Here is a 9,094-nt window from a genome sequence, read left to right as displayed (position 1 = left end):
TTTTAAAAAAAGAAAAAGAAAAAAACTTTTTTTAACCATTGCTACTTATACAGTTACTTTTTTTGAAGTGCAATTGTCAATACAAAAATGAAAATTTCATACATGTCTAGCTTGATGAATTTCCCAAACTGAACACACCTGTGTAGATGACCTTCAGATCCATAAACAGAAGAGCATCAGGAACACCTCCTGCTCATGCTTCCTTCCAGAGGTTAGTATTTCTGGAGGAAGACAATTCTATTGTGGGAGCAAATATGGGGGCACCTGACATCCACTTAGGTTTTCTTCATCTGTAAAGTGAGTGAAATAATAAATACGCTGAAAAGCTGCTCTATAAATGTGATCAACTCAATGAAAATATATCATAAACCACAGCAAGCTGCACAAATGAACAGTATTATTTTAATTTTCTGTTTCTACAAAGTACCCATTGCAGAGTTCACCTTGGAAAAATGATCAGACTTGGCTCAGCCATGAAGAAGAAGGAGTGTTGCTAAAAAATGCCAGCAGGCTGCCTTCCAACAGACCTCTTAGAGTCTCATTACCTTGGTAGATTTGCCTGGCTCTGAGTCTGGCCCTCAGTCTTTCCAGACTCTGAAATCTAGTTGTCTATTGCTAAGGGGCTTTGTGATATTAAATAAGCTCAAGAGACTGATTTTACAAATCAAAGCCCTGATTTATTAATTTACAATGAGGGGACCAGGCACTTGAGTCTTCTGTCCAGAACATTCTCTCCCTGCTGATACTCCTTTGGGGAAGCTACGCTGTATTCATTAGCTTGCTCAGTGAGCTTGGTTTCAGAGTAAGAATTAGGTGAGAGGAATCTCCTATACTGTGTGACATTGGTTCACTACTTTTAATGTACCAGTGCAACTCTGCATTTTGACTATTCTTTCCAGACCAACTCAGCTGCCAATCCAATGGGAAAGCACTCTGAAACCTTCAGCTTCCAGGAAATGAAAAATACAGCATTTTGGGATCTCAATTTAAAAATGGATTTATAAGTCCTCTGTGGGCTCACCTGCAGTGTAAACTTTTGACCTGGTGATCACCCTCACCTCTGGCAGAGAGTACGAATGCCTGGCTGGAACACTCAAAGACCATTGTATTTATCTTTCCTTCTCTTCCTTGAAGTGGTCATTCTGAATATTTACTTTTGGAGTTAATTTTTTTTTTTTTTGTATCATTAGTAGGAAAAGAGATATGTGACTGAGGTGGAAGCTGGTACCTGTGAAGATAAATGCTGACTATCATGAGCCCAGAGTAAGGTAAGTGACTCAGAGACTTGCTGGTAGAATGACTAGTAGATAACTTCTCAGACTCAGGGCTTGTGTGGGTAATGGCCGCTGCCTTCTCTTGCTCTTGACTTCTCCTATCTCTATGCCTCTCTGGTTTAGCAATCCTCATACTTCCCCAAACCTCCAACTAATTGAGCAGCTGTTTCTTTCATACTGTTCATATTTTCAACCTTTCATGTACTTCTGGACACATTACTACCCTTTGCAAAAATTATGTTTTTAAATATTTGAAATTAATCTGTTTTGGGTTGATTCTGAGGTTTTGAGCTCACAATTAACAATACTGACAATACTTTTAACCTATTCTTTTTTTTTTTTTTTTCTTTTAACCTATTCTGAGGCAACTGTATACTCCTATAACCTACATTTAGATCATTTGTAATATGGAACTATTTGAGGATTTATTGAAATAATAAGTGTAAAACACTTAAATAAGTGGATAATACTATTTACGGATGTGTTCCAAAATCACATTTTTGATCAAATGAAAAATGGTTAATGTTAAAATCAATATTTATTTCTGACTTTGTACTTTTTCCTCTTCATAAATTCTGGAGCCATTAAAATTGATATTTTTCTTTAAATTCACCCTCACAATAAAGGAAGAATTCCAAAATAAGATTATTCTTGGGATAATCATGACCTAGAAAGTATTAAGTGACAAAGCATTAAAAGTATACTTTAAAGGTTATTTTCCCATTATTTTTGGTAATGCCAAATGATTCTAAAATATTAGAATTATGATAAAACATATTTGGTACAATGCCATTTATATTAAAACAAACACATTTAATGGTCCAAAAGATTGTGATAGTTTCCCTAATTTTTAAGCTAATATATTGTCATTAAATTAATTATTAAAATATTCTTAAATATTTTGAAATATCTAAGAATATTTTAAAACAAAATTCACAGCATCACCATCATCATCAAATATGATATTTTTCCTTTCAGAAAAAAATGTACGTATACTTAAAATGACTGAATTTCAACATATAAAATGCATAATGATATTTTTCACTTTAAGTTACATCAAGAATGCTTTCAGTATTTGAAAATGCATATTTAATTATTAATAATAAACCCAAATAACATAATAGAATACTGATATCACTAATAGTAATTAGATATGATCACGATTATCATTGATCATGAACAAGTTTAGAGTTGTCAGAAAGGACATTGCAGTGGGCACTCAGCTGTTTGGCAGTCTAATAGCCAGTGAAAAAGCCATGGTCAAATAACAGGCTTTTGCTAATTTCCTGTTTTTTTTGTTAATTTTATCCAAAAGCCAAAATTTAGAGAATCTCTTTATAAGAAGTATTCAGGAAGCTTTTGTAATTATCATTCTTATATATGTGTTTCTGTGTGTACATAAACTAATTTTCCAATAAAACTTAAAAATTAAGCAATAAAAATACATTTTAAACACTACATTTTTTTCTGGTGGTTTGAATTCAAGATTCAAAACAATCAAACTTTCACAATCAAAAAATTCTAAATCCAGAGATAAGTGTTTTAAAATACTATCACTTATAAGGAAACTAAAGCGTTCAGAAAGGATTATTGCAGATAGCACACTACAGATAATTTTATTTGACACATTTTAAATGTTTAAATCTGAGAGAATTATCCAACTCACTTAATATTTAAGCATCCAAGCATTTCCTTCTACTCTTGATTCCTTTCATTTGAAAACAGAATGTCACTCTTAGGATAATTTGATAAATGTTATGTCAGCAATTTTTAGAAAGAGTCTTCTGTTGTTACAGAACTGGCAGACGTTAAACAGACAAAGTCACAGAATAATTGATATGGACAACAGAAGTAAGGATTTCGACTCCCAGTAGGCAAACCACCTGTACAAACAACATTTCTAACTTCAATTTGAGTTGCTGGCTTCTGAACACTCAATTATTTAGGGCATTCAAAAGATTTCATTAATGGAAGAAATATCTCCAGGCCTGAGTTACAAAGGTGGTTTTTATCCCTCAAGATTGGGGTCCAATAATAAATATGGTTAATGCTGTATTGAAGATAAACTTTTTTTTGATCAGAATTAGAAGCCTTCCATTTTAGTATATTTCATATGTTTTTTTTTTTTTAAAGATTTTATTTATTTATTTGTCAGAGAGAGAGCGAGCGAGAGCGAGCATAGGGAGACAGAGTGGAAGGCAGAGTCAGAGGGAGAAGCAGGCTCCCTGCAGAGCAAGGAGCCCGATGTGGGACTCGATCCCAGGATGCTGGCATCATGACCTGAGCCGAAGGCAGCTGCTTAACCAACTGAGCCACCCAGGCGTCCCTATTTCATATGTTTTTATTCAGATATTTTAATGCTGCTTTCCCTTGAAATTTTCAGGCAGACATTTTTAGAGACAGAATATAAAAAGACAGAAAATGACCATCCATATGTTTCCACATTCCAAGGTTGTCACAGCATTGCCATCCAGACAAAGTCTGTTCTGGATTCTTAACACATTACTTTGGGTTAGAGGGGTGAACTACTTATACAGAGATCTCTTTTAACATTACTATGCATTGCAGAGCCTGTTACAGAGCTTCGACCCCCTGACTCATGTTTAAAGGGACACATAACTTGGTTTGGTTTGGTTTCATTAAAGAGTAAGGATTTAAATTATTTTTAAATACACTTTTTTAAATTGTCGAAAAATTTTAGATTTATAGAAAATTTTAAGGTAACACAGGTAGTTCAATATTTCTATACCCATTTTCCCTTATTAGTAACAATTTACATTAGTATACCCCATTTATTATAACTGCTGAACCAATAGTGATATGTTATTAGTAACTAAAATCTGTAGCTTATTCAGATTTCCATAGTTCTTACCTAAGTTTCTTTTTATGTTCCAGGATCCCATCTAGGATCCCACTTTATATCCAGTCATCATGTACCCTTGGGTTTCTCATGGCTGTGATAGTTTCTCAGACTTTTCTTTTTTTTTTTTCTTTTTTTTTTAATATTTTTATTTTTTTTAATTTTTTTAAATATTTTTATTTATTTATTTGAGAGACAGTGAGAAAGAGCATGAGAGGTGAGAAGGTCAGAGGGAGAAGCAGACTCTCCATGGAGCTGGGAGCCTGATGCGGGACTTGATCCCAGGACTCCGGGACCATGACCTGAGCCAAAGGCGGTTGCTTAAACAACTGAGCCACCCAGGTGCCCAGTTTCTCAGACTTTTCTTGTCTTTGATGACCTTGACATTTTTGAGACTACTAGCTAAGTTCTTAAGAATGTCTAACGAAAAAAAAAAAAGAAGAAGAAGAAAAAGAAAAAAAGAAGAGAAAAAGAAAAAAGAATGCCTTCCGATAGAAATTTGGCTGATTTTTTTTTTCTTTAAATTATACTAGATATGGAGTTTTACCTGGAAGACCATAACATTGAAGTACTATTGTCATATCTTATCAAAGATAGGTGATTTACCACCACTCATGATGATCTAAGTTCCTGGCTAAGGTGGTGCTTTTCAGGTTTCTTCAATATAAATGTCGTCTTTCCTACCCCACTGCTTTCCATACTGTCTTTTCTGCAAAAAAGTCACTATGTACAACCCACATGTGAGGGGTAGGGAGTGAATCCCTATTTCCTTGAGGGCACATTATCTACACAGATTATTCAGAATTCTTCTGCGCAAGAGATTTGTCTCTTCTCGTATTCATTCATTCATGCATTCATTCATTCAATCATTTATTAATATCTGCAGGTACTCATACATACTTATTTTATATACTGGGTTATAACCCAGTTCTACTTTTCTTCTTTTGTTGCTCAAATTGTCTCAGTTCTGTCCATTAGGAACTCTTCAGGTGCTTTCTGTATCCTTTTCATATACCTCATATTTGTGTGTGTATGTAGGGGTGGGGATCTCTGAATCTCCTAAATATTTTTTTTAATTTGCATACATTAAGGTTTATTTTTTGTTGTTGTTGTAAATTTCCATGGATTTTAACAGATACACAATTTCCATGGATTTTAACAGATACACAATTTCACGTATCTACCATGAGTGTATTACTTAGAATGCTTTCACTGCCCTAAGACATCCCCTGTGCTTCGCTTACTCAACCTCTGTACCAAACTCCTGACAGCCACCGATCTTTATGCAATTTTATGCAATTTTCCATAGGTCATATAGTTAGTATTATAGACTATGTCGCCTTCCCACCCTAACTTTGTTCACTTAAAAATATGCATTTAAGATTTCATCCATTGTTTTCCGTGGTTGAATTGCTGATTTATTTTTATGGCTGAATATTCCATTATATAAATGTAGTACTGTTTCTATGTTCATCTACTGAAGAATGACTTGCTTGCTTCCAGTTTTTGACAATTATGAATAAAGCACACAAGTTTTAGGGTGGACAAACTTTTCAAATAACCTAAATAACCTAAAAGCAGTGGTTTTGTATCATATGGTAAAATTATGCTTAAATTTGTAAGAAACTGGCAAATTTTCTCCTGCAATGGGGGTGTCATTTTCAAATACCACCAGAAATGAATGAAGATTTTGTTGCTCTGCTTCTTGACAGTTACTGATATTGTCAGTGTTTGGGATTTTTGCCATTCAAATGCATGGGTAGTGATTTCTTGTTGTTATTTTAATCTGCAATTCTGTGATGATAATAATGCTAAACATCATTTCATGTTTATTTTGCCACCTCTATATCTGTGTTGGTCTATTCAGATCTCTTGCCCACTTTAAAAAAAAATACTATTTTCTTAATGTTGAATTTTAAGAGTTCTTTGTATATTTTGGATATGAGTTCATTATTAGATATGTGTTTTGCTCCTGGTTTCTCCCAGCTTTGGCTGGTCTTTTCACTCTCTTAACAGTGTCTTTTGCAAAGCAAAAATCCTAGTTTTCATATACTACAACCTATTCTTTTTCATGGATTATATATTTGCATCATTTTGGGGATGTGTTTTATCTAAAACTGCATCACCAGGAAAATATTTTTAATAGCTACATATCTGTTTTTTTATTAGATGCTTTGAATGGTACCTTTAACATCTCTTTCTCTTTCATTTCTCTTTATCTGCTTTCTTTCCTCTTTCCTCAGTTTCTGTTTTCTCTTTCTCTGTTTCCTTCTTTTCTCTCTGGCAGTAAATAGACTAGAATAGGAAAAGTATAATTAATATGAGTTAGCAAGTCAACAATGGCTTTAATTTATTCATTTGCTTCTATGGATACTTTACCTACATGTTAGAAGTATTCTTTTGTGGTCTGGAGATCATTTATATGCTAGCTTCTGGGTAGTAAATTATCTGTAGTAAAAATCAAAGGATGCTCTAATAATGCACCAATTAATCAAAATCAATATTTTATTCAGCAGTATATCAATAGCATAAATATACGTTGTTCTCCTATCAATTATAAGTACTTATTCAAAAACAAATATGCTCTCCAAAAGTATTCCCTTATGAATGAACACAAAGCTAGTATTTGTCATGTACCTTTCTTGTAGTTTTGGCTCTCAAAATCTAATTGAGGAGGATATATACAGTGCAATTAGTGAATTAAAATGGATTTAAAAAACCCGTATTACATTGAGTGTAATCAAGTGTGAGAACACCATGCCAAGGTCATAGGTAATGCAATGGTTGGTGGATGTAAAGAGTAGTGAGTACTGGGAGTACTGGGAGTACTGGGAGTAGTGAGTTCATGGGAGGCTTTAGGAAAAAGACAAGGTTTACCCTTGTCACAGAGGAGGATTATAATATAGACAGTCCAAGTTAAGAAGAAGGGATGCTTCAAATGAAGAAAAACGTGAACAAAAGCATTGATTTGAAGGTGAATATGCCATACTCACTGGGCAGGTATAACACAACTCTAATTAACCAAATGGCCTTTAAAATCATGACGTTGGGGCACCTGGGTGGCTCAGTCATTAAGCATCTCCCTTTCGCTCAGAGCATGATCCCAGGGTCCTAAGGCTCTGGATCCTGCTCCCTGCTCAGCGGGAAGCCTGCTTCTTCCTCTCTCACTTCCCCAGCTTGTGTTGCTTCTCTCGCTATGTGTCTCGATGTCAAATAAATAAATAAAATCTTTAAAAATAAAATAAAATAAAATCAAGATGTCAAGTAGATTAGTAGATTACATATGGCTATCTGGGAGCCTTAAATTCTTTAATAGATGGCTAAAGCAACAACAAAAAAAATTAAGACACAGTTTGGCTATGGAGGCCTCTGTGATGACATAGTTAGGGCACTGAAACCCTCTCAGCATATAGCAGTCTCCTGTCCCCTGTGATTGGCTAAGATGTGGAAATACAATCTAATTGGATCTAACAGAGGGAAATTTATGGTTTTAATTTGATAATATTTGGAAGAAAAGTTCTCCCTTCTGAGCAGTATGATGTACAGATGGGACATTTGAATTTCATCAGTTATTTTAGCTCTGTGAAGGAAAAGGCCAGCCAATAGAGAAAGATAACACCAAGAGGATCACAAAACAGCAAAGCCAAAAGAAACTGATCAAAGGGTACTTGGAGCTTGGCCCGCTTCTGGATTGTTATGTTAATTGAGCCAATAAATCCCATTATGTGCCTTCTTCTAGGCTCTCAGAAAATCTTTTATTTTCTCTCACATTCCACATACAGCTTCATATTAGGAAATTATTTTTGTTCTACCTTCAAAATATATTTAGATCTCACGTCTCTACCCTGTCTCCCTGATCCAGATCAGCGTCAGCTATCACCTGAATTAATACAACAGGTTCCTAACCAGTATCCCTTTTCCATTTCTGGTCTTTCACAGTCAATTAACCACACAGATGGTAGTGATCTTCTGACCACAAAACAAGATCTAACTACGCTGCTCAGCATTCTCTAAAAGCTCCCAGAGTAGGGAATGAAGTTCAAAGGCCAGACAGAGGCCTACCAGGTTCCACAATGCAAGGGGCCCTGAAGTGTTTGCAGTATTAACTCTACTACACTTCCCCTTGTTTTGGCCTGCCAGGTGGCTCCCCATCACTCCCCACCCACTCCCTCCTCCTCCCCTACCTTCTCAAACACATAAAACACATACTCATTTTAGCGATGGAGTTTCTAATGTAGGTGAGGTTTTGTGAGGTGAAGTCTGGAGCCAGTAGCCAAGCAAGAATTCTTGAAACATCTTTGGTGCAAAAGGTGATTTTATTAAACCATGGGAACAGGACCTGCAGGCAAAAAGAGCTGCACTGGGGTTGTGAGGATCAATTGATTATATACTATGGGATTGGGGAAGGTTAGGAAAAAGGGAGGTGTCCAAAAGGACCTTCATATGCTAAAGAAGACCCTCAGGATACTGGAGGTCTTGCTATTATCAAACTAAGTATGTTTTTCCCTCTAGCAAAGCATTAACATTAGATAGTTGGAAGTTACCTGGAGGAATGTCACACATATTCCTCAAAAAGGGGGTGGGAGAGTGGGAGGGTAGAAGTTGTGGGGTGTCAGCTTGTGCTTGTCCTCAGGGAGACTTCTGCTCCGTTATTTTTAGGGCCTTTGCACTTGCTGCTTCCTGTGCCTGACACCTGGTTTCAGAAAATATTGCTATGTCCATTACCCTCACTTCATTTATTTTTCTTACTAGAGAGGAACTGGCTTCCCTTTAAAATCACACCCTGTCCTTACTAGTACCAGATCATATTTGCATCATCCAGCTTTATATTTCTTCAAAGTTTGTGGCCACTCAAGACTTTATTTGTCGATTTTCTAGTCCCTTGCCACCACTAGCCTGTAAGTTTCCTGAGAACAGGATGACGGTTTTCTTTGATGTCTCTAAAGCCTGAAGCAGAGAA

The 9,094-nt window shown here is 35.6% G+C and overlaps 1 long non-coding RNA gene across 1 annotated transcript; it reads left to right on the top strand.

The window, feature by feature from the left end:
• Positions 1 to 579: 579 nt before the first annotated feature.
• Positions 580 to 4,252, top strand: LOC101691930. Its single transcript, XR_001178687.2, has 3 exons — positions 580 to 813; positions 1,191 to 1,268; positions 4,170 to 4,252. It is a non-coding gene; the product is annotated as an uncharacterized LOC101691930 (long non-coding RNA).
• The last annotated feature ends 4,842 nt before the right edge of the window (positions 4,253 to 9,094 follow it).

This window comes from Mustela putorius, unplaced genomic scaffold (genome assembly GCF_011764305.1).
Source record: "Mustela putorius furo isolate JIRA1106 unplaced genomic scaffold, ASM1176430v1.1 tig00000721_pilon_pilon_pilon, whole genome shotgun sequence".
Classification (NCBI taxonomy): Eukaryota; Metazoa; Chordata; class Mammalia; order Carnivora; family Mustelidae; genus Mustela; species Mustela putorius.
Note: the sequence above shows the minus strand (reverse complement) of the source record. Positions and strands in the feature narration are given on the sequence as shown.